At 40.0% G+C, this 27547-nt stretch overlaps 1 protein-coding gene and 1 non-coding gene across 2 annotated transcripts in view; one reads left to right on the top strand and one right to left on the bottom strand.

The window, feature by feature from the left end:
* LOC146003359 (uncharacterized) overlaps positions 1 to 27547 on the top strand; it is a 545908-nt gene that overhangs the window by 20495 nt on the left and 497866 nt on the right. The window lies entirely within an intron of this gene.
* Positions 518 to 589, bottom strand: TRNAT-GGU (transfer RNA threonine (anticodon GGU)). The gene has a single exon. It is a non-coding gene; the product is annotated as a tRNA-Thr (tRNA).

Here is a 27547-nt window from a genome sequence, read left to right as displayed (position 1 = left end):
ATATTTTGCGAATTTTTAGTCCATATGTATGTAGCTACATACATAGTCACTTGTTAGTACATATTAATCCTAGTCCTGGTATAATGCATGACGTTTAAAACTCAACGTTAGATAGACCTGAATTCTCTAATTTTATTGTTGTACGTAACAGCTGTGCATCGGCGCACCGCAGCGATTTTTCTATCTGCTCCATTAGCAACACTGCTTCTTTAGTTCTGTCGCGCATTGCACGGCAGAATTATCTGCGCTGGACTCTACCAGCCGTTCCAGCAGCGCGTACTGCTTCACTCTGCCCACTCGATTTTCTCCCCTTCTCTGCCTCTATGCGCACCCTTGCTCCAGAAATAATTGCGACAGGGTATAGCAATTTGTTTTAGTGACTGTTAGCTGCTGAATGTTGTTCGTGTGACCGATTCAATTGTTGAAAGAACATAAGGAAAACAGTTCCTTGGTTATTGTAGATTAGGCACACACAGGAGATGTACGTACTTACGTAGAAATTTTCAGCGAAAAATGCAGGCTCGACCAGGACTCGAACCCGGGTCTCTGGCATACCGTGCCATTGCTCTAACCACTGAGCTACCGAGCCGGCATTTTTCGCTGAAAATTTCTACGTAGTACAGAGCATTCCTGATGTTCGCTACAAGACTCGGCGGCAAGCGGCCCGGCGTCAGCGCTTGTAGTTCCCGGTGAATGGGGTCCACGACAGTCGCACGCTACAGTCTGTTTTTTTTTTCGCTCTCCCTGCCTTCGCGCTCTTTCCCTTTCTGTTGACGTTGCAGACTGACGCCCTTGGAAGTTGTGTTTTGTCGTGTCCGTGTGTTGAAGATTGTGACTTAATATGGCACCACAAAAGTTTACATTACAACAAAGGATTTATCTTGTCGAGTTAAAGTTACTTCGGAAAGAGATATTGTGGAGAAGTGCGACGACGTTTTGCAACGAAATTTCCTGGTGTTCCCGTTCCACATAGAACCACTATATTAAACCTCGTAAAAAAGTTTAGAGTAACAGGGTCAGTTCTGAATAAAAGTGGAAAGAAAAATGGGGAAATCTAAAAAATAAAGTATACAAAGACAATCCGTACACCATCCGTGAGTTAAAAGAGAGTATTGTATGAGAAATAGGGAGAATTACAGTAGACGAACTTGCACGTGTAAATGCCAATTTCCTTGGGAGATGCCAGGAATGTGTTGCAGCAGAGGGACATCATTTTCAACACCTTCTGTAGTCAAGGTTAGTACACAATATGAAAACTGTAATTTTAATAGCCAACTCTAGCGACTGTCGCAGACCCGTTCACCGGGAAAGACAAGCGCTGATGCCGGGCCGCTTGCGGCCGAGTCTCGTAGCGAATGTCAGGGAATGTTCTGTACATCTCCTGTGTGTGCCTAATCTACAATAATTGAAGCCGCTCACCGAATAACGCTGTATGACACATTTCAGTGATGCGAGAACGACGGATACAACCTGTTGGTATGTTACTGGCCTAATGTAGAAAAAACATAAAACCTTATACAAACACAGTATCAATCTTTAGGCAACATCCGACCATATGACTGGCCAGCTTCGAGCCTGTAGCCGCAGGGCAGCAGCAGGATTCCACTGGTAACGCAGCACATTCCCAAATGTACCATACAGCGTTATTCGGTGAGCGGCTTCAAGTAACATCTCTACGCTGGGAGGAACCAGGCAACGTCGAAGTCTACTGTGTTTCAAAGGCAACAGATCTCGTTGCGGTAGCACTGGCAGAGACGATTCCACGCAGGTAAAACCGCGATAGCGAAGAATCAGGCCGGCTCGGTAGCTCAGTGACTAGAGAAATGGCATGGCATGCCAGAGACCCGGGTTCGAGTCCTGGTCGAGCCTGCATATTTCGCTGAAAATTTCTACGTAGTTCGTTTGGTTGCTTGAAAGGTAGGTAGGTAAGGTAAAAAGTTACCCGTGCATACACACATAGTGGTTTGGGTCCCATTTTAAACTGTAGGCCCAGTCCCGGCTGGTCCCTTCAACCCACCCTAAAATACGAGATCTCCATTTTCAGACATGCATGCGAATTGATTATGGCCCTAAAACAAATCGAACCAACTCCATGTCTGAGTGATCAGCACAGCGTGTCCGGGGTTCGAATCCCGGTCTGGCCATGGGTGCTCTTTGTGCTCATCCGTTTCATCATATCATCAATCATCTCCATCGCGATTAGCAAAAAGTGGCAGAAAAGCGAAGTAAAATAAACCAATCCAATAAACAATAAAACAAATCCTTTCTATCGTCCCTAAAAGTCACAAAATATAGATAGGGTACTACTTTACTATAGGGGTGACACCTATAAATCATTTATTTCGCACTTTTTTTTACATTGCTAACGTACTATTCTGCATTGCGGAACATTTCTTTAGGTGAAATAATGAATTTCTAACGAAAATAATGTATATTTCTTACATTTACGAGTACTTGCTGTTACTCGTTATCTCGATTCTGTAACACACATTATGGCGATAGCGTACCGGTTCATCGCGCATTGTGAGTGTGTTTTGTCGATTTATGCAGTGTTGCAACCTTGTTCACCGGAAAATACATACTTTCGTGCCCGGATTTGAAATTATGTTAATACCTCGCAAACCATTAACGTTAGCCTCACAAACCGTTAAAGGTAGCCCCACAAACCATTCACGTTAGCCCCACAAACCATTTTCCGTAAGGTTAGGTTAGGTTAGGCAAGTATAGTTAAAAAAAAAAATACTCGACACGTCATGTTCTAGTGAAAACACTGCGAGTTTGAAACACTGACTACGGGGTTTACGTCATCTAACACACGGAACATTGTGCTCTCGTACAGAAAGCAAATGGCGGTAGCAGAAACAGCGTGTCGGACAGAGATTTTCGCAGAGAACAACATGCATTTGCATTAAAATGGATCAAAACTATTCACGAACTTCCACAACACTACAGAAAATGATTTGCGTAAGTAAATACTTTCTCCTGTAAAAAGTAAGAAATCCGTCACCTCTATAGTAAAGTGTTATAGGAGAACACGTTTCTTACTAATTATTAGCAAGCAGTACATACCACATTAATCTTGTAAGGGATTAAGAAACTTGATTAGCCCATTAGCTAAGTACGAATTCATGTAACTTATTCATTTAAAAGATTAAAAGAAAGGCACGCATGGACATTAGAAAGTATTACTTCACGTTGCGTGCCATATTCATTATCACAAAGCTCATATCTTGGGCGTATGGGAATTAAATCTCCGCCCAGACAATGTTCGTTCTGTGTAATCTCTTAAGATACATTGTTTTTTCGTTAATGACCAATCTCTGCTTTTCTATATCCGGATTCGAACGGCTTACAGATAGAGACGCATAGCGCACACACGACTTACAATTTTCCAATTTAACGCTGCCTCTGTCCAAAGCGATATCATCTGCAAATTGCAGGTTACGTACAGCTTGCACGCGAAGCTAGACAAACCGCATTCAGATGCAGTGACTGCTCTTAGGGCCGTGGTTGGTCTGTTTATCGCCCGAGTAATCAGTTCCAAGGCCTCGAAGGCAATCTGCTACTTCAGGTTCCTGGTTCCGAGGGCTATTTTTGAGACGGGGTGTTTGTGTTCATGTTTGGGCATTTCGCGTCAGGATGATGTTCAAGGGAAAGATTGTTTGGATAGAATTTTCTTCAAATTTACTGCAAGGAAAAAAGTTAATGTGAACCAAGGGCGCCCGCAGAGGGGTGCGGGAGACTTGTCTCCCATGAGATGTCTGGGAAAACTTGATACAATTCGAATAGTGAAATGTTAGCGTGAAAACATGGATCACGTTTTCTGATATGTGCATCATGAAAATGTACCAAAAGGCAAGAAACTGCTCATCAATAAATTGATAGTATTTATGAAAAGGAAGCAAGTCGAATCCAGTTTCTATTGAAATAGTGGGCTCAAGGGCTTCAGTATAGTGGTAACGTTACAGCCTTGTAATCAAGAGGTCCCGGGTTCGATACCCAGTGGGTACGTCGTAACCCCAACACTATTTCCCAAAAAAACTTCGTTAGATTTTCTCATCACAATATTTGCACAAAGGCACAATTTATACCCATTTTCAATCTAAATCTCCCTTACAGACCCTTAAATAAGATCGTACCCCCCCCCCCCCCAGATGAGAAGATTGTAGGTAAAGCCTTGATATTATCTTATTTCCGAATCAGACAAATCGTCGTCGAGCGGCGGAGTGGTCAGCAAAGCGCGGGTTCGAATCCCGGTCTGAGTGTTCTTGTGAGTGTCCCTTAATCAATTTCATCATATCATCACTCATCTTAGGGGTGGAAGGGGTGACCGTTCCTCAAGATACCCAATTGTCAACCTCACTTTTACATACTACACCCTGGGCTGCAGCATGTTGCAGACTAACGAGGCTCTGGCGTCAGGACCCGTGGCCAATATAATGCTCTATGGGGACTTGTCTTGTGTCCTGTTCATGTGTTCGTGATTGTATAACCAGTGGCGGCGATTTGGAAGGAGCATATGGCTCAGTTCCCCTTTGCCCCCTACTAAACCTTACCTAGTACGGTAAAGTAAACTGCCCTCCCCCCAGTTTTGGAACCCAATCGCCGCCACTGTCTACAACTATCCATCCTCACTTTGGCAATTAGCCAAAACTGGCATTCATTCATCACTCCCCACTTTCACGATTGGCCAAAAGTTGCATAAAATCGAAGCGAAATGAATCAAACCAATCAAGACAAATCGTCCTTAGAGACGAGAGATAAATTTCACATCCGCGTTTAAAAATAATCCCTGTTGGAAGTTGTTCCGCGTCGAAGACAATCCATTAGTGTTCAATACTTAACGTTTTATTTTTATCAGCGTGGAAAGATTTTAAAGTAGCAAGATAGCTTTATTATCAACTACCTGATTACCCGGCATTGCCCAGGTATTTATTTATCCCAATCTTGTATTAGACAGGAAAATAATGAATTCTAACTATAGTGTAAAATGTAACTAATTTTGATCGTGAATGTCACCAATTAGCTTAGCGACTCCGAAAACTATGGATTCGACACTAATCTAGGTCATTTGTGGCATTGTATTTTTCACCCCCTCTCACTCCCCATGCCGATAGGTGATGAACTTGGAGTTGAACCGCATTGGGACTGTCACGAAAACTATGGATTCCATTCACAACGCAGCCTGAATGTTAGACAACCCGAGAAACACTATCGTTGTGCGGATTGCATAGAGTCACGGGTGTCTGTTTGTGCGGAATTTAATATCGGTGGTTCTCGATTATTTTCACATGCCACCCCTTCCCACCCCACCCCTGTGGGTGCCAGGGGTGCCGTACCCCCACAGTATTTCTTTGGAGATTGCAAGTGATACGTGCACCAAGTTTAGTTGAAATTGCTCCAGGCGTTCGAGAGTGATGCCGGAACAAACAAATACACACACACATATAGGTACATCCATTTTTATATATACGTATAGAAGATAATATTTCGGCTTGTTGTTAATTAGTTCTCGCAAGCAACTTGTTGCATCAAGTACTCAATTTCTAGAAAGAACCCCTTTCAATGCCATTCATGCTAGGTCGTTACCTTGTTCCAGTTCCCTATGACGTGATGTTCGTGATGGTGTGGTGTAGGGTAGCGTGCGGTGTCGAATTTGCACGTGACTACAGGCACACCCCTTACAATTCACAACTCGGAAGAATTGAAAGAACAGATCGGGGCGAAGGTCACATTCACTACATTTGGAACATTTATCCCCATGACCTGGGCGTATACGTTTTAATAAACTACTTCTCATTCAATATCTATACCATCATGTACAGGGTGTCCAAAAAATCACGCAAACGAGATTTTGAACGTACGTAACTTTTGTACAAATAGCGATAGAGACGTGAACCCTGCACTGGGTATTAAATTTGTCTATGTGGATGTTTTTTAAACATTAAACAGGAGAAGCATTCTCTACCTGAACGTTCAGTGGGGGGAAAAGTTACTAAGATGTAAAAAAAAAGGTTTTGTAGGAAGTAAAAACAAACGTGAATAAACGCTATGGAGAAGCTTGCAATAATTTTTGATGCTCTCTTTGAGCATTTATCGAATTGATGAAAGAATTATACATTTTTACGCATTTCGTGCATTACAGGACGATTTATGGGGTTAAATATGACATATTAATAAAAAAGTGTGTTTTTACGAAATTATGAGGTGTACTGGCAACATTGGTCGTGTCAGAGGGCAGTACCAGGTTTGCCAGACCTGCTATTCAATCAATGCCTAAATGAGATAAAAAGAGTTGAAATTTATCGTACATAAGAATAACCTACCTTTCTTCTTGTATTAGTGGACCATTCAAAATACTCAACAGAAACGAAAAACGTCACGCAAAGCTCTGATCTTGCGAAAATAACAATAGTATTGTTGATTGATTGATTTGCTTTATTTTACTTCGCTTCTTGTGCCACGTTTGGCTAATTTGCGAGGATGGGGATGGGTGATGATATGATGAAATTGATGAATAGGCACTCGTAAACATCCATGCCCAGGACGGGATTCGAACCCAAGACCCCTGGCGTTGTAGCGTAATGTGCTAACCACTCCGCCACCGGGGCCGGCAATAGTGTTGTTAGTCCAATATATTATAGTTTCCCTCAAATGCACTAACATACATTGCATTATTCTTTAAAATCGATATTGAAAAATAGGCATTTCAGGATAACTGTTTTGTACAAAATTTACGAGTCCAAACTGCCGTAACACGAAAATTCCCGAATCAAAGAGAGTCCGACGGACTCATCTATACATATTTCAGTTTCTTTCTGAATAAATTAAACTTTTCTAACATTGCAACTGGAACGAAGCAACAGGAACATTTGCTTATTCTACAAAATTAAAGTGTAATTTGTCGCAGGTTGCAAAATGTGTTAGAATTTTGTTTTCCAACAGTCATAACAAGAACCCTGATTTCTTTGTATTATTCTCGTTAGAAATACGTACAATAAGTATGTAGCAAACTATAATAAAATAGCTCTGATATATAACTTCCAAAACCTATGTTTGTTGCAAATTCCCACTCACGTAACATTTATTTTCAGCAAATTATACTTGACAAATTAAGTGGTGATTAAAAGATTTTACTTTTACACACATTCTTAATTTTGTTACAGCTAAATGACATTGTATTGCTCATCTTTACGAAGACAAAAATAATTGTGAGTGTCCCTTCATGTAATCACCTCTCTCCATCATCGTCGCGATTAGCCAGAAGTGACAGAAAAGCGACGTTAGAGAGAGGGGAAAAATGTGTTTTGAATAATGAAAAAAACAACACTTTGGCGGAGTCTCATTATCCTGGACGTTATGCAAAAATTGAAGTTTCCATTGATTTTACACCAAAAACTGTGTATTATGATCGCATAACAGTATTTAAATACGCTGATGATATTTTTGAATATATTAAACCAAGACTCCGATAAATTGGAGTGTAATACTCACCATAAATATTAATTAATATTATGAATAACTTTAAATTGTTGAATTTACAAGTATTGGTATCGGTATTAGTAAAAATATCGGTACAGTAAAACCTCGATAAGCCGGACTTCGCTTAATCCGGACAGGCAAGAGGCAAAAAAAAAAGCAGAATGTGAGGTTTTAAATGTGGCTACAAGCACTGCATTGTCGTGTTGCTTTACATTTTACTGTACTGTATAGTGTATTTAGGCCTATGCCCTTTTACATCATAATAAACGTGTTTTGTTGCTATAAACGAAGTTTTAATGCTCTTTCTACTGTTCGTTTAGGTTATTTCAGTTAATCCGGACTTTCGTTACACCGGTCAACTTATCCCTCCCATTACTCCGGATTAACGAGGTTTTACTGTATTGATATCGGCTCAGCCCTGGACATCACTCGTTAGCAAAAGCTCGTTTCCTTTTGCGAACTGACACTGCTGTGCTCTAATGCTTTTTCTCACTAAATAACAATGCCTCACGTAGCGACAGCAACGCCATGATACTGCAGTGGCGTCTTTTGTAACCCTGATGGCGGCAATATCTCTTTCCTCCTTCCAAAAGAAACAAAACAATAAAAAAACAATGTACGTAAGACGTATGTTATTCCTAGCTTTTATGGAGCAATACGTCCAGCTAATGGGATCTTGGAAATGCACAGCAATTTTGTTGATGGCATGTACCCATAAATTAGATGCAATTTGTTCCTTTTTACTTGAGTTTCTTTGAGCGTAAAGCACATATATCTTCACATCTTTATCCTCTTGTAAGAGCCTAGGGGAAACATTAACGTGTCCTTCAATGCGTTTACAAAAACTTTGTTCACAGATTCGTCACCATCACTTGCCTCTTCCTTTCATTCAGTTAAGTACTTTGTTATGTGAACCATTGTGATGGCAGTATAAGAGTGGCACAATGCATATTTGTTGCGTCGTCGAAGTTTCCCGGTTCGAATTCCGGGCTTCGCCATGGTAGTGTGGTGTTTTGAAAATTTTCATGTAGAGGATGTAACTCCAGAAACTTATTTTGAAGGTTATTGGTCAGTCCACAGCAAGTGAACCCATATGTCCCGACCGTAACAGCACGTGAAGCCAATTATCTCTTCATACATACAGCATGATAAAATGTATCAAGCATATCATGTAATACTAACGTTGAGCAGTCTGGAATGTGTTTTTACCTATTTCGCTTTCAAGTGGTAACAAGCAGAGGAACCTCGAAAGCACTGTTACGGTTGGGAATGGCTGTTACATAATATACCACAGGAATCCCGGACTAGGGCATGCATCTTCATTGTGAGTGCCTCTTCATCAGTATAATCACTCATCCTCATCTACGATCTTCGAGATTAGCCAAAAGTGGCAGAAAATTGAACTAAAATAGGCCAAATCAATCTTTAAATCGAGTGCCAGAACTGGGAGGGGGCAACAACAATTTTATTTTCTCGTGATAGATAAGGTTTAGTATAGTGCAGGGACAAAAGTGGCAAAAAATGCGGAGTAACTGCCCCCTCACGCCCCCCAATCGACGCCACTGTTTAAAACATATCCAAAAGCCACAAGATGAGCAGCTGTCCACGGATTCATTTTCGCATAAAAATTCGTTATCTTAATTTGCGAACTTCGTCTGTGAAATATGGTGGCACTAGGTCGTGCGTAATGGTAGAGAAGGGGAGAAAGCAAGGGGGCGGAACAAAGCCGTGCACGCTACTGCAAACGGCTGGCGATCACTTCTCCTCGCAGACTTGTTTTTCGTTCGCTCGCTCGAGTGTTTCCCTGGATAAACTTAACTCACTAAGGTTGGATTGAGTTTGGGCAACTCGCTTGCACTGGTGGAGACCAGCAGGGCGCTCCATGCTTCCCGTTTGAACCTGCTGGCCAGTCGCTTTGAAAGGGAAATGCGCCCTCCTGTTACCTCAGCGATGGTTATAATGCCACACTGCAGTGTAACTCACGAATCAGGTGACCAGAGATTTCCCACTGCACGAACGCGACCGACGAAGCCCCCTGCTTCGCTCACTCCCCACGCCTCTTACAACGCTACAGCACCGCTGCTCGCTCTGCACTCCACACCTGCATACGAAAGCGCTTGAGTGTAAATACTAGTAGAGAAATCTAAGGAAAGATTTTGGACCTAATTCCTAGCGGCAAGTAAGAATTTGTGCCATGCAATAACACACACACAAACAAATAGCACACTGAATTGAAGAAATAAATCGGGATCTTTTGGAAGGCTGTTTATCTTTAGTCCATTAGCATCAAAGCAACATTCTTCCTCTGCTTTTACGGTGAATGAGGTGAATTTATTATCTGCTGAAAACACAATGTTTTAAAAACAGCCTAACGTTTCAATTTAGTGCGGAAGAAGAACAGACTTATTTTGGCAACTCGGTGAGATTTGTACGATTCCAGCCAGATTGTGGATTGCGAAGATTGATGGATGGTAATGGCATTATACAGGCATGGATTCTTAAGATGTATTTCTTATCCTGCTCTATTTTTACCGTTCGTAAACATTTTCGATTTTTAAATCTCTTTCGTGGTTCATGCTAGATATTCCTAGTTTTCCGATCTTTTTTATTTATAAAAGAGAAGGTTGACCAAGTGAAGAGGCTGGTGCCGTGCAGGTAGCGAACGTGCTCATATCGAACACGTGCTGTTAGCGAACACGCAAACTTGTCCTGTCTTATTTGTCCTTGAATCTGGTAAGCATGTAAGTGTTGCCAGTGATAAGCCAATTTGCGTGGAGAAACACCTCAGTGGCTGTTGCCTCTTGACCTGACATGACTCACCCCTGATCATTCTTCAATCGGGTCTTCCTTGTGGCACAACAGTTTTGCTACCTTGTGTTCTTACGTCAGACGAGGAATGTCTACAAGGTTAGGTTAGGCCTGTTAGGTTAGATTCCATTAACATAAATGCCATGAAAAAATATTATTTAGGCTAAGAGAACTAAACATAGCTAGCCTAAACTAACAATGTAGGCATTTAGCCTAAAATTAAAAAGCTTTCTCCCGTGACGTCAGAACACAAGGTTGCTCAAGTGTTGTGCGATAAGTGAGACCCTTCTTCAGTCGATTGTGAAACCAGCAAGATGAGTGAAAAAGGAATAAAAATATATAGCTAACAAAAACTTTCATGTAGTTAACCTAAATTGTTGATGATCCTTCAGTTAGCTAATTTGAAACACTTGCATGTTGACCACTTTCAAGGACAAACAAGAGAGGGCAGGTTTGTGTGTTCGATAACAGCACGCACCTGCAAATCCTTCCCTAACTGTGTTCGCTGAGAGCACGTGTTCGATATGAGCACGTTCGCTACGAGCACAGAATCAAGAGGCTTATGGTTCGTTCCTATGTAAGTACCTACACGTATTTAGAGGGTGGGAACCACGAGGAACCTACCTGTACTCTTTTGAAGAGTTGCCTGCTACGAAAATTAAATAAACGAAACATTTATTTTTATCCGCCGAACTTAGACGCAGATAAGATCCTACCTTTATTATGGCAAATCAGTTTTGTGTTAAACGGCGTCTAAAGAAATAATTGATCATTAATAATGATGACTAGGGCTAGGTTTTTCATGACTTTGCATATTTTTTTTTGTAAGGGTGATGTCTGATGTGTTCCCCAAACATATAGAAATTCATATTACGAAGAAACTAATTTAATTAAGATGCTTCTTAAGAGCATATTTTGGCAAATTTGGCCATATAATATTTTGATGTATTTTCGGTCATATTCAGCATATTTTTTTTGCATTGTCAAGAAATATACAGTCATTTTCCAAGTGGATTCGTTCTTACTCCCATGTTTACTCGAGAGTTGTTTTTTTTTTTTAACTGTAGCAAAATCTTTCTCATTTCTATTTGAAAATTTAGAGAAAGTATTCATTGTGCATTGAAACTCAGGGCCCATAAAGTGAACTAAACATAGTACGTATGTGAAAATATCTCATCATTTAGATATTGGTTTGAAACAGTCGTTATAAGGGCATATTTTTCAAATTATAGTGCATATTTTTTTAAATTATAGTGCATATTTTTTCAAATTATAGTGCATATATTTTTTTAAAATATAGTGCATATTTTTCAAATTATAGTGCATATTTTTCAAATTATAGTGCATATTTTTTAAATTATAGTGCGTAGTTTTCAAATTATAGTGCATATTTTTTTTAAAATTATAGTGCATATTTTTCAAACTGTAGTTCATATTTTGTACAATTTTAGGTCATAAGAGCATATTTCATTTTGCATATTTTGGTGATTTTTAGGTCATATAATTCCTAGCCCTAATGATGAGTTTAAAATATTGATCAGGGACTAAATTCCTCGCCAGCTAGAAATAATAACCTTTTTGTTACCCTAAAAGGCTTGCATTTTTCTTCGTAGAATACATTCTTTTATACACCTTTTAGTGAGCTTGTCTAGTAGTGTTGGGCGATATACCGTCACGATATTTAGGCGATATATATCGCGTTGGCGATATATCGTCACGGTATATTAGCAATATATCACCGATATCACGATCCGGAAACAAAATATCAAATTGTGTAACGATATTTTCTTGAATATCGCGATGTCAAATTTCCGATATCGTCCATCCGTCTTGAAATAAGCTACGCAATGAACATGTACATACCTTTATATGTATTTTACTCCATATTTTTACCCTTCATAAAATAATAATAATTATAAAACTTACTATTCGTAACAATTTAATACTAAACACAGAATTCAAAATATGTCAATTGACACAAATATGTTGAATCCAGTAACACATTCATGTTCATAAACAGGTCAATGGTGCATTGATGATGCATCTTAATACGCGTACGTTTATCAGCCGCTCTTTCCTCTGATGCACTAAAATTCATCAGTCGAGAAGATCAGACACGATAATTTCAAAGAAACCAAAATTACACGTGTAACTATAAGTGCATGGATCTTGATTTGATGCATTTTGAGCTGACCTCCGTAACGTAATGGTTAGCACAATGCGCTTCGACGCCAGAATCCCTGGTTCTAATTTCGACCTGGTCATGGATGTTCTTTGTGAGTGTCTCTTCATCAATTTCATCATATCATCACTCATCCTGATCTTTGCAATTAGACAAAAGTGGTAAAAAAGTGAAGTAAAATGAACCAAATCGATCAATCAGGTGATGCATTTTGGTTGTGGCGAGTACTGCAGAAACACAGGCCTTCCATCTGTCCCTATCCTGATCAAGATCTACCCAATCTTTTCCATCCCTACCGATTTCCTTTAGGTCTATCTCAACGTTATCCCTTCATCTTCGTCTTGGCCTTCCTACTGTTTTTTTCCAGTTTGGAAACCAACGTCAACTTAAGCTGGCTGGTAACCTGAAAACACTTGTTCGAATCACGTCTCCAGGAAAGCTACAATTCCTGTAAACTCTTCTTTCCTCTCCCATTCGTCTCACATGTCCTGATTTAATTATTCGAATAATATCTGGAGATGAACACAAATTATAAAGTTCTAAATTATATAACCTTCTTCACTCACCTGTCTCCTCATCCCCTTTAGGTCCAAGTACTTTTCTAATTATTTTATTTTCAAATACTCATAATTTATGTTCCTCTTTCAATGTAAGGGACCAAGTTTCGCATCCATATAATACTACAGGCAAAATTACTGTTTTGTATATTTTAACTTTTAGTTTCTTAGAAATTATACGAGAAAATTAAAGTTTATGAAGACCAAAGTAACACTCATTTCTTGAATTAAGCCTGCTTTTTATTTCCTCTTTAATATCATTTTTATTTGTAAGTATTACTCCTAAGTACTTGAATTTGGAAACTGGTTCAAACGAGTTGTTATCAATAATTACATTTTTATTATTACCTAACACTTGGTTTCGGCCTCTAAGCATATATTTAGTTTTGTCTTTGCTAACTTTTAAACTTCTCTTTAGCTGATTTGAAAAATATTTTAGCATTCTTCTTCATCATCCCCTAGTAAGTCTATATCATCTGCATATACTAACAACTAAGTCGCGCCGTTCAATTTTAGTCCTTCGTTAGTTTCTTTTACCTTCTTAACAGCATATTCTAAGGCAAAATTAAAGAGCAATGGAGATAATGCATCTCCTTGTTTTAACCCATCATGAATTGTAAATTTGTCAGACACATTAATATACCCACACAAATCTTACTTTCTGTTTCACTGGTGCATACTTTTATCATATTAACAAGCTTCTTAGCTTCATATTCTCTTTTAAAATCAATGTATAGCTGATAGGCGTTTTGATATGTTCCCACTTTTTCTCAAGTGTCTGTATGATGTGAAAAATTTGGGTACTGCTACTGCCATTACTATACGCGAGACAGTTGTCCAAGGACCCCCTTTTGAAATACATATTTCTAAATAGGTGTCTGCTTTTGCCAACACACCCTGAATACCAAGTTTTAACACGCATTGAAACGTGGATATCTTAGTACGGTCACTTTTATATCTCCGCTATAGCGCATCCTTAACGATGATCTCTTGTTATTAAATTTCCGTTACGTAAGTACACGTCATCGGATCCCTCGTTTGTAACTAATAAAATTAAGATTTCCCCCTGCGACATCTTGGCTTGAGTTAATTATGCATTTTTTTTGAATGATCGATTTTTCGTAATGGTCCTTTGCCAAGATACAGCAATATCGCTTATTTCAGCGGCGAAAGGTTTAAAAAGAGAAAAGACGAGCGCGATCGAATAGCAAGGGGGGGGGAGAGGGGGGCTTTTTCTTGAAGTAGGAAAATATCTTTTATGGAGACATCGTTAAGTCGGGAGCAGATGTTGACGAGTCGTTTCCTAATCGAAATTCAGTTTACCAGTCTCTGAAGCCGTCGGATAGATTCTCTCCTAGGGATTTATTAAATTAGGTGCAGCAGAAATGTTTCATTTAAAAAGAGAGACTTTCGTAATTAGTTCCCTCGCCTGCTTTAATGTGCTTTTGATAGCTTCTCTTCCATCTCTACCAGCTTGTTGTGTTCGGATCTTAGTTACGTCACTTCTATCTTTCTCTCTCTAATTGCATTATTGAAGATCTTTCAGCAGAAGATTCCAGGTTCGAGTCCAGTACTGTTTATGGGCAGTCCGCTGAGAATGTCTCTCCATTGCTGTTTATCTAATAGCTTGTCATCATCAGTGCTCGAAAAATTTTCTTCAGAGCTAGGCGCCAGGTCTGAAAATCATGCGCCAGGAAATCACCTACTAGTAATTGTGGATACTATAAGAAGCCGAGCCAGCACCTGTGGCGGAGTGGTTAGCACATTGCGCTACGACGCCAGGGGTCCCGGTTTCGAATCCCGAACTGGGCTTGGATGTTTGTGAGTGTCCATTCATCAATTTCATCACATCATCATTCATCACCATATTTGCAAATTAGCCAAAAGTGGCACAAAAAGCGAAGTAAAAAGAAGCAAATCAATCAGTCTATAAGCTGAGCATCATCGTATTCAAAACATCGCTAAATTATGTGAGAAAGCTGGAAATGGGGTGTTGGGGGACAGAGAGTAAGAAATTGTTACTGTTTCTGTAGAATGTTCACAACGTTGATAAAAAAATCAATTGCTAACTTACGCTGTACTGCAATTTGAACTTAGAATCTTGAAACTTTCGTACACTAAAACTTAAAAAACGGCAATATTACAGCAAAAGATCACAGTCGCCGGGATTTTTCGAGCCCTGGTCATCATCATCGTTGTGATAGCCAAAAGTGGCAGAAAAGCGACGTAAATTAAGGAAAATCATTTTGCAAACTTTCTCTTTCACCGTCTTTCTCTTTCGTTCTTCCTTTTCTATTCTCTTTCTTCCTCTTTGTTTCTATGTCTCTTTTCTTATCTCTGTCCGTCTTTGTCTCGTATTCTTTCTCTTTCCCTCTCTGTCTTGCTATCTTTCTCTCTGTGTTTACGTCCTTTCTCCTTTATCTCTTCTCTCCCTTAACCCTCCTTCTTTTCCTGTCTCAATCTCATTTTCTCTCTTTCTTCCCCTCTCTGTCTACCTCTTTCTTTCTATACTTCTAAATTTCCCCTCGTTCTTTTCCTATCTGCCTCTCTTTCTTTATCTTCTTCTCTATTTCCCCTCTTTATTTTCCTATCTGTCTCTTTTTCTATCTCGATTTCTCTCTCTACCCTCCTCTGTCTTATTATCTTTGTGTCTCTCTTTCTTCCCTTCTCTATCTCTGTTCTCTCTCTTTCTCCGTGCATCTCTTTTTCCGTTCGTCCCTCAATCTCGCTTGTTCCAGATATATACACTACGATTCCAGATGCCCAACGTCAATATCACATCCGTTTTTAAAGGAAATCGGTAGGGATGGAAAAGAGTATATAGAACTTGCTCAAGATAGGGAAAGATGGAAGGCCTGTGTTGCTGCAGCCATGAACCTTCGGGTTTAAGAAGGCTAGGGAGTTAGTTAGTTAGTTAGCAAAACTAAATTAGGCATATTATTCCAGGACGTGAATTATGGAATTTAAACTTTTCTGTCTGATAATTTTTATACATACATTTCGCAGTTAAATAGGAAGCGGTATGGTTGGTACGCGTCTTGTGAGAAAAATTGCAGAACATCGGGGATCTCATGACGTTAAGGCCTGGAGAAAATTTCCCCTTTGCCCACACTTCTCGATGGACTTTGCCTGGACTTATCTCTGACAGTATTTGGAATTTGTAGGATCATTCTCGCACTGCCAGGATTTGGAATTTGCAGGATCATTCTCGCTGCGGCAGTTTGGAATTTGCAGGATCACTCTCTCACTGGGAGCCAGTGGAATTTGCATGATCATTCTCGCACTGCCAGGATTTGGAATTTGCATGATCATTCTCGCTGTGGCAGTTTGGAATTTGCAGGGTCACTCTCTCACTGGGAGCCAGTGGAATTTGCAGGATCACTCTCTCACTGGGAGCCAGTGGAATTTGCATGATCATTCTCGCACTGACAGGATTTGGAATTTGCATGATCATTCTCGCACTGACAGGATTTGGAATTTGCAGGATCACTCTCTCACTGGGAGCCAGTGGAATTTGCATGATCATTCTCGCACTGCCAGGATTTGGAATTTGCAGGATCATTCTTGCTGTGGCAGTTTGGAATTTGCAGGGTCACTCTCTCACTGGGAGCCAGTGGAATTTGCAGGATCATTCTCGCACTGACAGGATTTGGAATTTGCAGGATCATTCTCGCTGTGGCAGTTTGGAATTTGGAGGATCACTCTCTCACTGGGAGCCAGTGGAATTTGCAGGATCATTCTCGTACTGGCAGCGTGTGAAATTTGCAATATCATCCTCGGACTGGCAGCGGTTGGAATTTGTGGTATCATTCTAAAACACTGATAGCGTGTGGAATTTGCAAGATCATTCTAGCACTGGCAGACTGTTGAATTTGCAGGATCATTCTCACACTGGCAGAATTTTGAATTTGCAGGATCATTCTCGCACTGGCTGCACGTGGAATTTGCAACATTATTTTCGAAATGGCAGAATATGGAATTTGATGGATCATTCTCACATTGGCAACATCTGTAATTTGCTTACAGAGACACTCTGCTGCTGGTCTTCCACTTAGCAGTATAGTTGCTTCTAAAGAACAAATATTAAGTCAACAGATGTGCGCCAGCCTCAAATAAAAAAAAATACAAGAAATGAAGGCCGCATGCCCTCGCACACAACTAATAAATGTTTTTATAGAACCACTACGTAATTTAACCGTTGGAGCTTGCACCAGCATTTTAATGCCCTGTCAGAAAGAAATGTTTCCACTTGACTGACATGCAATTACTTTTGGCCCGGCCCTCGAAAGTCGCAACTGTCTTCATCCATGAGCGTTCCTCCGCTCCTAATTGCTACATTATATATTAGTAATTCCCGACAGAAACTCTCGCTGTCAAAGGAACCGCTGGGGGAAAGCGGTGTATAAATTTCCCCATACTTGCGAGCTTCGTACATGATGGAATTAGTATATTAAACATGGCGTGTGGTTAGGAATCCCGAAAGGTGAAATTAACATGGTAGACTCGCGCGTATGGTTTCCCTTTGACTTCCTGTTCGGGCTAGTTTTTTCTACAAGGCTTGATTGTTTGGATAACTCTTTAATCTGATGAACAGTTACCAATGGCTTCCTTCAGGGCTATAATTTGAGTTGACTGTCAAGATCTGTTATGATGAAGATATTCAGACAGTTTCCTTGGAGTTCCTCGTTCCTGAAGTACGGGAAAGTTTGGCTAGGCTTGTCTTTCGTGAAAGGATGTGCTCATAGACTGGACTCTTTGAAAGTGGAGCCACACCAAATCTGTTTGTTAAGGTTTGTTTACATTCACTTTGTGCTCGGAGAGGCTAATCTAGACTTGACCTGTGAAGAAGTAACGCACAATCCACTGTAGCTCGGGAATGGTAAGGACTAGGGAAATGAAATTTTGTAGGTGGAAGCATTGGTTCTTTACCACCTAACCAACACCTAATTTTTATTTATTGAATTATTATGCAATTATTACAATTTATTAAGTTGCATCACGATAACGCACGACCGCATGCTGCAACTCCCATACAGTCCTGACCTGGCCCCATCGGATTTCTATCTTTTTGGACGACTGAAGGCTCATCTGCGTGGGAAACAGTTTGGAGATGACAACGAGCTCATTGCGTGTGTGAAAAAGGGGTGTAAAGACCAACCTAAAGAGTTTTACGAACGTGGATTCGTGTCGACGAAACAAAGATGGCCGTAGTGCAGTGAAGCACATGGATTGAGCGACATTTCCAAAGGACCAATGCTTCTACCTAGAAAATGTCATTTCCCTAGTCCTTACCATTCCCGAGCTACAGTGGATTGTGCGTTACTTTTTGACTGACCTTTTGCACAATTTTCCTACACCGGGGATCGAACCCAGGCCACCTTGATTACAAGGCAAGAGCTATTGTACTAAGCTCCGTCAACGTCACTGCAAATTTTCTTTATCTTATTTCAGCCGAAGCATCAGATGTCGATTATTCGATTATTGGTCGAAGAGCCAGTTGATCACTTCATTGACAAATATTGATGTAAGAACCAGCATAGAGTCGTCGCCTTGTCACAGAGATTCCTGATTCGATACTCTGTGGAGGCATGTAGTGGTTAGACCACCTCTTTAAACTGTAGGTCCTGTCCCGATTACCATATCTGAGCATAAAGTCGACTTAAAAACAAATCTAAAGTCAAAGTAGTTCCAGATGATGACTTCGTTGACTATCATTAGTCGATGTTCCAGTCGATCACTTCATCGACTAATCTTAGAGGAAATATTAGAAAATGACTGCATTATGGGTCAGTAGTAGTCGAAACACCACATGACTATTTCAAGTCGAGATTACACCAATTCCGCTTGAACTGGTGATCTTTATCATAAAACTAGACTGGTTTAGTCTAACTCAAAGTTCATCAATTCATCGACTAATATTAATTGAAATGCCAAATTAATACTTCGACTAGTATCAGTCAACGTTTCCGATAACTTCATCGACTATTATTGTTGGTCAAACTTCAAATCGATCACTTCATCGACTGTAGTGTTAGTCCAATTCAGAGTCGATCAATTCATCGACTAATGTTAGTGAAAGTACCAGTTGAATACGTTATCGACTAGTACTAGCCTATGTTTCAGACGATGACTTCGTCAACTATTGTCGAAATATCAGGTGGTCACGCCTGCTTGGTGGCCAAGGGCGTTCAATCTCCAGCCACAAAAGTCCCGTTCGAGTCCCGACATAGCATGCGCGTCTCTTTCATTGTCACTTCATCAATTTAATCGAATGATCACTCATACTTATCGTCGCAATTAGTCAGAAAGTGACAGAAATGCGATGTAAAAACAAAAATACAAATACCAGGCGATCACTTTATCGATTAATATCAACGAAGGAAGTACCGGTACTTCATCAACTATTATTAGTCGAACTTCAAGTCGACTAGTGTCAGTCGAACTTAAAGTCGATCAAATCATTGACTAATATTGATTGAAGTGCCAGATGACTACTTCATCAACTAGTATTAGCGTAACTTTCAGATGATGACTTCATGGACTTTTATGATTAATCGAACTTGCTCTTCGGATTACTTCAACGACTAGACCGAACCTCAAAGTCGATCAATTCATCAACTAATATTAATGGAAGTATCAGATGGCGTTAGTCGAAGTTTCTGATGAAGGCCTCATCGATTATTATTCGAAGTTTCAGTCGATCACTTCATCGACTATCATTAGTCTATGTTACAGTCGATCACTTCATCGACTATCATTAGTCTATGTTACAGTCGATCACTTCATCGACTATCATTAGTCGATGTTACAGTCGATCACTTTATCGACTATCATTAGTCGATGTTACAGTCGATCACTTCATCGACTATCATTAGTCTATGTTCAGTCTCTCACTTCATCGACTTTTTTCGATCTTTATTAGTCGATGTTCCAGTTGATCACTTCATCGACTTTTTCGATCATTATTAGTGGAAGCACCGTATGATAATTTAATGGTTAATGGATTAGCAACTCGAGACGAGGCTGTGCCAAGCCTTGGCAACGCTTCATGCTAAAAGCGTGGAAAGGGCTTGAAGTAGTGATCTTTATCATCAAAATCCACTGTCAATGGATCAGGTCACATTATTTTTTTTGCCAGTAAAGGACAACTAGCTCCCTTCCAAAAATAAATATCTAATTAGGGACTTACGGATTTGACTGTGACAGCCCCACGTTGGAAGCTAGTTGTAGACCCGTCGCCCTTGCAAGAGGAGGATGTCTGGTATCGCCAATGATAGATGCGGCCGCTTTGGGCTGGCGTTGGAGCGACTTAGGGATCGCGTCTTCCGCTCAAAGATTAATGAAGCGATCTTCCATGGGATGAGCAGGGGCGGATTGGGGGCAGGGGGGAAGAAGGGGCTGCCTGCCATCGTCAAATCACGGCCAAACACGATTTCCACTTCTTACAACCCCTCTTTCCCAGAGGCCTTTGAAAAGGATCCGATGTTGGGGGGTGAATTTGGCTTGGCATCCCCGGCGATAAATTCGGAGCGAGGCGATGCGACTTCCATAAAACATATGGCGCGTTGCGATTTCTTAGATTCAGAAGGATTTTCGGACCCTTTTTATTTTCTTATTCTGCTGGATTCTAGCTCACAGAAAGGGGAAAGGTGATAACCTTATCTAATAGACTGGCTTGCTTCTTTCAGTCCTTCTGTGAGCTGTGCTTGACCTTGTAATGTAAGGGTAGGGCTACCGGTTTCCACTCTACGTTTTGAACTACCCTGAGACACTCTGCCAACAATTTTCTCTACTATATAACATTTTATAACTCTCTTTACTGTATCCTTCCTCACGTTGTATGTCTTCACATAATTATCGAAGTCTAAGTCCATTACATACTCGAATAGGCTAATAGGAACTGGGCCTATAGTTTAAAACATGCCTGCAGCTGGGTTCGAATCAGGGACTCCTTGATTACAAGGCAACATTGCAGTACGGCAATACCAATTAGTTTTGTCGTCACCTATGTGTTACTAAGGACAACGTCGACCGCCTCCTTTCTCTCTCTCTCTGTCTCTACCTCCCTCACTCTCTCCCTGTGTTTGTGTTAGGAGGGGCGGGTGGGTGACCCTAATCCAATGGTGTGATGGTGCCTTGTAATCAATGGGTGCCGGGTTCGATGCCCTTTGGAGACACGAAGTCGTTCGGATCCCAATTTAAACTGTAGATGCTGTGCTGAGTAGCATCTACTTCAACTTGACTTCAACTGGGCTTTAAAAAAAACAACTTCACGTGTGTGTCTGACCCTCGTGTGCATGGATAATTTTTTTTAACTATTTCACATCCTAAAACTGGGGTGTAAGGGAATCTGTCTTCCACGTACTACACACCGAACTAACAGCAAATGTCTAATTCTCTGTTGAGCTTGCGTCTGTGATTGTTCGTTCATCACTTTCGTCCTATCACCATTCATTCCAAGAAAACAAGTCATTCATTTACACTCTGTAACTATTATTCGACTAAATGCCCATCATCACATTTTACCACACACAGTTAGTTCTATTTTACCTCTTAGGGTAATCGTGACGATGACGACGAATGATGAAATGGTTTATTGATTGATTGATTTCCTTTATCGCTTTATGTGCCACTTTTGGCTAATTTGCGAAGATGGGGATGAGTGATGATATGATGAATGGACATTCACAAACACCCATGCCTAGGCCGGGATTCGAACCCAAGCCCCCTGGCGTTGTAGCGCGATGTGCTAACCACTCCGTCACAGGGGCGGGCCGAATGATGAAATGGATGATTGGACGAATGCAAGTATACATTACAGGGTTCGAACCTGGAACCCATGGTTTCGTAGGACGTTATGCTAACCCCACCACAGAGGCAGGCGGTTCCACGCGGTGAATTTTGTGCAGAACCAATCACCACCATGGCAAAGTTTTCCACTGTTTAAGAAGAATGTTCAAGAGCTCCACACGTCCGTGGTAAAACTGCGGTTCCCTCAGACCACGATGCTGTATCATATCCATTAACGAGGCATCGGCTGGCTTTAATGCCCAGGAGCCATCGGGAGACGTAATGCATACACGCCGTTCTTTCTCATTCGTTTTGCTTGCCGCAAGACGCAGCCGTGTTCTGGAACAGCCGCTGGAGCGTCCTGGAATACAAAGCGTGCGTGGCGTTCCAGGCGAAAGTCAGGTTGGGCTGGGGAACAAAATTTAGCCCAGTATCTGGTGTCGAAATGGATTCCCAGGAAATTGTTGTTAACGCCATTTTAATTTCGTATTTTTGCTCAAGTAGCTCGGAGGATTAAGTAACGGTTTTAATAGAATTGTGCATTACTATCAAGTTTGTTATTTAAAATGAGGAAAGGGGAGAACTCCCCCCCCCCCCCCGAAGCAGCCTGCCTCCACCCGCATACATTCGAGGGTATGTGCTTAATGCCCTGGTGCCTTTAAATAAACCATGACGTCATTTGCTCCGAATTTACCGGTTCCCACTTTTTTATTATTTTCTTTATTTATCTCGTGTTTACAATATACAGAATTATTTCAAGAAAATAATGTCATTGTGTCATGCATGTATGATTAACATTAAACATTAGGCTCGCTCTGGCATCCACAGCAGGTCGCACCTCTATTATTTTCTATTATTAAATGTATGGAGTAATATCATTGGGGGGATGTATGAAATTAAATATTACATACAATTTATAATGTTAGAGCTGATGATATGTTTCCATACTTGTTTATATTATTTTTTATAACAACTGTAGGATTATATATTATAACTATTAAGGTTGATTTGGTTCTTATATACTAAGGTTATCAATGAGTATATTAGAGGCCTGGCCTGTTTTAGTGTCAAGACAATTGGACACCGTTTTCCACGTTAAACTGTGAAATGTGCCATGCTTTATAATGTGGTAAACGTGAAATGTGACTGGTAGCCCTCTAAGTAGTTCAAAGGGCGTGCAAAGAGGTCACTAGCGTGCACGTTCTTACGGGCTGAAGTGCAGAACGATGCGATTTCCCAACACTTTCGCTTCTGGCACTTACAACGTTTACCACTTTTAGTCCTCAATTCTTGCTTATGTGGGAGCTTGTTATTTATAGCTAATTCGCATTTAATATCCGTATTTAATATCACATATGCTTTTAGAGAAATAATAATTTACAATTTTGTACTTCGAGCTGCCATGTTGGAATATGGCGGCTAAAAGCCTAGAACTTTTTTGAGTGGATAATAACATTCCATGTTTTAGTAAAGTTGAGGAATTGTTATCGTATTTTAGAATATGTAGATTATTATTTTGTAGTACCCATGGTAAAAATTAATGTAATTTTGTTAATTATGTCAATTCAGTATATTCTTAATAAACCTAAATATTAATTCAATTTATTCTTCATATATTCATGTAAATAAATCTTATTTCAAGTTTATAAATAGAAAATTATTAAAAAGAAAATAACTATGTAATACAAATCTTAGAGGCAATAACATTGATTTTGTCCAGTTGAAATTTTAATTTTGATCAGTTTTCGTAGGTCAATCGGGACTGGACCTACAGATTAAAGTGCGATCCGAACCGTTATGTGCTTCGATTGAGCATCGAACTCGAGACCCCTTAATTACAAGGCTACTATGTTACCACTTCGCTACCAGGTATAGCCCTTTCTTTCTTGCTCTAGTTCGGATTTAATATATAACAATTTGTTTTAATTCGGATTAAAGATACCCTTCCGTTTAACCGATGAAAGATACTGCATACTGGACCCCCATTGGTACACATTAAATCAAGTATTTTAATTAATTGAGGGGTCTAGTGAGAGAGGGAGCTATGCCACTTTGACAAGAAATGGAAATAAATTGAGTTTTCTAAAGCATTCCGTTGAGTCATAATTTGTATAACAAAGGGTAATTTTTTTTTCTGAACATATTGTTAGGTAAATTATTCAAAAGGAAAAATATGAATTTCAATATAAATACCATTTATTATGAACATGTATGGTATATTGTTGTAGTATACCCATGTGGAAAAATCAATCTAGCACATCAAATACTTTGAACAAGGCTTAAATACTTTTGCCTGAGTGTAAATCATGTTCACAGGGTTACGTATGATCTACATAAAGACAACTTCATATGTCTTCTGGAGGATCTTCACTGTCCATTGTTTCTGTGGATTTTAGTTTTTGGTAAACACCATGAAGAACTGGAGGAATATAAGGCATTATTGCCATGAGATCTTTTAACTTCAGGGCTGATATCAAATCTAGCACCGGTTACTGCAACACAACCTCTGCCACTCCTATTGCAGACACCATCAGTAAGTGGCATAGCTCCTTCTCTCACTCAAAATGCTGATGAGGGCGTATTCAAGAACTCAGAAAATCTGCTGCAGAACAAGCGGGAGCTATGCCACATGGTTGTAGTTCACATGATAGATGACAGATGGTAGGAGAAGACTGAAAATGGCAAAAAATAATACTTTCAAGATTTGTGGCATAGCTTCCTCTCTCACTAGACCCCTCAATTACTAGAATATAAAATTCATTGTATAGGAATGGATGACAGTTTATTTAACAAAATTTAAATTTGGTATTGGAACAATAATATTATATATATATACATAAACTGTCTTTAACAATTATGACCTCAACAATAACATTAATATATATACATAACAAGATAATTTTCAATAGTTATCCTTAACTAATAATTGATTTTCTCTCCTTTTGCTGACTATTTAATTTGTATCATTATCCATCAATGTTGTATCTGATTGCCTAAAAGAATATTTCTATGTTAAATCCCCCCCCCCTTTCCTATTTGTCTGTAATGACGATCACTCGGTAAAGATCAACAAGCAAATTAATATAATACTACGAACAACTCTACAAAATTAAATAAAATAATATTATACTAATTCTCTACGAAAGAAAATAAATTAAACCATCACCACTACGTGCGTCAAAGTCTCCTGTTGACCTCCCCGTCACGTCGAGTGCCCTGTTGGATTGGATTTTGAACGTGTGCCAGCTGGAAGTGGAGTGTGTCGGTTCAGGATTCTTACATCCAACCGGCAAACTGAATGACGTAACCTCTGATCAGTGCCATCTATTGGCTTTTACCTTAACCATACCTTTCTTTCATTCGGAGGGAGAGAAACCAAAATGTTACACATGCCATACAGGGAAACCCAGATTGATCGGCGGAAACTTGTCTTTCTTATGAGAGCGGTGGTGTACACTATAAATCTATATAATATGGGCAAACCCATACATAGAACTACTGTATATTTTAAACTTCTGGGAAATTGTGTGGAGACCTTAGAATTTACAAAAGAAACTTCGTAGTGGCAAAAAGGTTGTTTCAAAAGGAGCTTTAAAACAAAATTTAAATCGAATCATACAAAGTTATTGGCTGGAAATTATTTTTGACTCATTTTTCCAACATGCCTGCAACGCTTAAAATGACTAGGTACCTGTAAATAAGAAGCTCTATAATTTTACATATGCCCAAGTTTGACGTAATATTAGCGGATATTAAGAAAGGCACTCAGTACTTTGGAAATCCGTAACGGAGTGGCTCACGCGCAGTGATGTGCCGTAGACTATAAGTTTACGTCGACATGCGTTGTCTACACGTAATATACGCGTAGATTACATTGGGTTGTAGTTTACATAGACTACGAAGACACTCTAATGTGAATTAAAATTAATTTTCAAGGGTTTCATGAGAAGAAAGTGACATTTTCAACTATATTTGTTCCTAACGAACTGAAAAGAATCCTATTTACAACAAAATGTATCTTCTCTTCTATGGAAGAACATAAAGAGTATGCAAAAAACAACAACAGATATCAGTCGTGAGGCAAAAGTGGCCTTTTCCCCATAAAACACTAGAATATTTCCTATATTAGGTTTCTTCCTAGGTGAGAAATTGTTCGAATTTGGAAGAAAGAGTATGAAAAGTTCTCCTCACACATCAGTAACTGATACTCAGTACAATTTTATTTTAATTCCACGGTGCCCTTTGATAAGTTATCACCTTTCGCCATGTTGTTTACATAGATTACGTCATCTACGTGTATAAAATTGTCTACGTGTAAAATGTAGACTATCGTTGTTTACGCGTAGACTCACATCACTGCTCACGCGTAACCCGAATGGCCTGGGCATGCGAGTATCCCTCATGAGTTTCACCATATCATCTTCGCAGTTAGCCAAAAATGGCAGAAAAGCGAAGTAAAATAAACAAATATTTGGAAATGTTATCTACAAGAACACCCCCCTCACCCCCAAACGGAAAATCACAGCAGGTACATCAAAAATCACAAGTGTCTGCTCCCAAAGACTCTTTCCACAACCTGGCAACACTGAACTTATACCATCAGCCTGCTCATCAGCTGTGCACGACTTTAGAGCCTCCTGGTGAGTAAACTGGCTCGGCACAAAATTCCCGCTTCAACATGTCAGACTACAAACACATACGTCTTGTTACGATAATGGGTTTCCGAGATGCGATGGTGGGAGGTTTTGTCATCGTAAGGCAAAAGTTAATGCACGCTGCTTCGAGAGGACTCATAAAAAGCGCTCAAACAGGCCTAAAACAACACTTATCGCCTCTCGCCTCGAATCCTTCTGGTGCACGTGTTTGTTCACGTAACGCTAGATCAGGTGATCTGTTTGTGGCCAGGCGTACCTTAACGAGGTATCTGTTTTGCCAGTCGATTTCCGTGGTGTTGCTCTTCTCAGTTTTCAGGAACCGATCTTATCGGGTTAGTGGGTGGAGAGTTTGTGGTGCGGGAGGTCCAAGGTTCAAATCCCAGACACAGACATCCAGTGGCGGTGCTACACTTGTCCTGGGTGGGCTACTAGATGGATGTTAGAAAAGGAAACTGTCCATGAGCCAAACAAGGGTATATTATCAAGGGCAGTGGCGCAACCACAGGGGGCAGGGGGGCCACCCCCCTCCCCCAGCCTTCGACGGAAGTCAATTCAAGAGGTGGCAAACATCGACGACCAAGGGCATCTGCCGGGGGGCCACAGAGGAAAATTGCCCCCCTTCGATTTCAAATGTTATGCAAATTAAAATAATTTCGTAAAATTTTCTTGCTCGCTTCTGTCGCAAAGCCTGCTTTTCTCAGTTCCGTCAAGTTCAGAGCCGTAGCTATGGGGGCGGCGGGAGTCGGCCATGGATGCCGAGCAATCTCAATGAAAGAAGTTGTAAAAAAGAGAATGCAATGGCGACCAGTGAAATTATTTGTGCCCTATTAAATCAATATTGTTTTCAATTGCAAAAATTGGATCTAAGAATTTTCTTGCTCGCTTTGCTCGCAGTTTTACTGTTTTCTGTAATGTGATGTATTTAAATCATATGTGTTGTATATATGTATTGAATACATACACAAAATTTAGTGTTAGCATGTTGCATATGCATTTTATTATTTTATGTCGCTTTCATGTTGCATATGTGTAAAAATATGTTGTACATGAAAGTTATACAATATCATATGTAC

This window comes from Lepisma saccharinum, chromosome 20, assembly GCF_977018435.1.
Source record: "Lepisma saccharinum chromosome 20, izLepSacc3.1, whole genome shotgun sequence".
NCBI classification, from domain to species: domain Eukaryota; kingdom Metazoa; phylum Arthropoda; class Insecta; order Zygentoma; family Lepismatidae; genus Lepisma; species Lepisma saccharinum.
The sequence above is the reverse complement of the archived record's forward strand: the minus strand, read 5'-3'. Positions and strand labels throughout refer to the sequence as shown.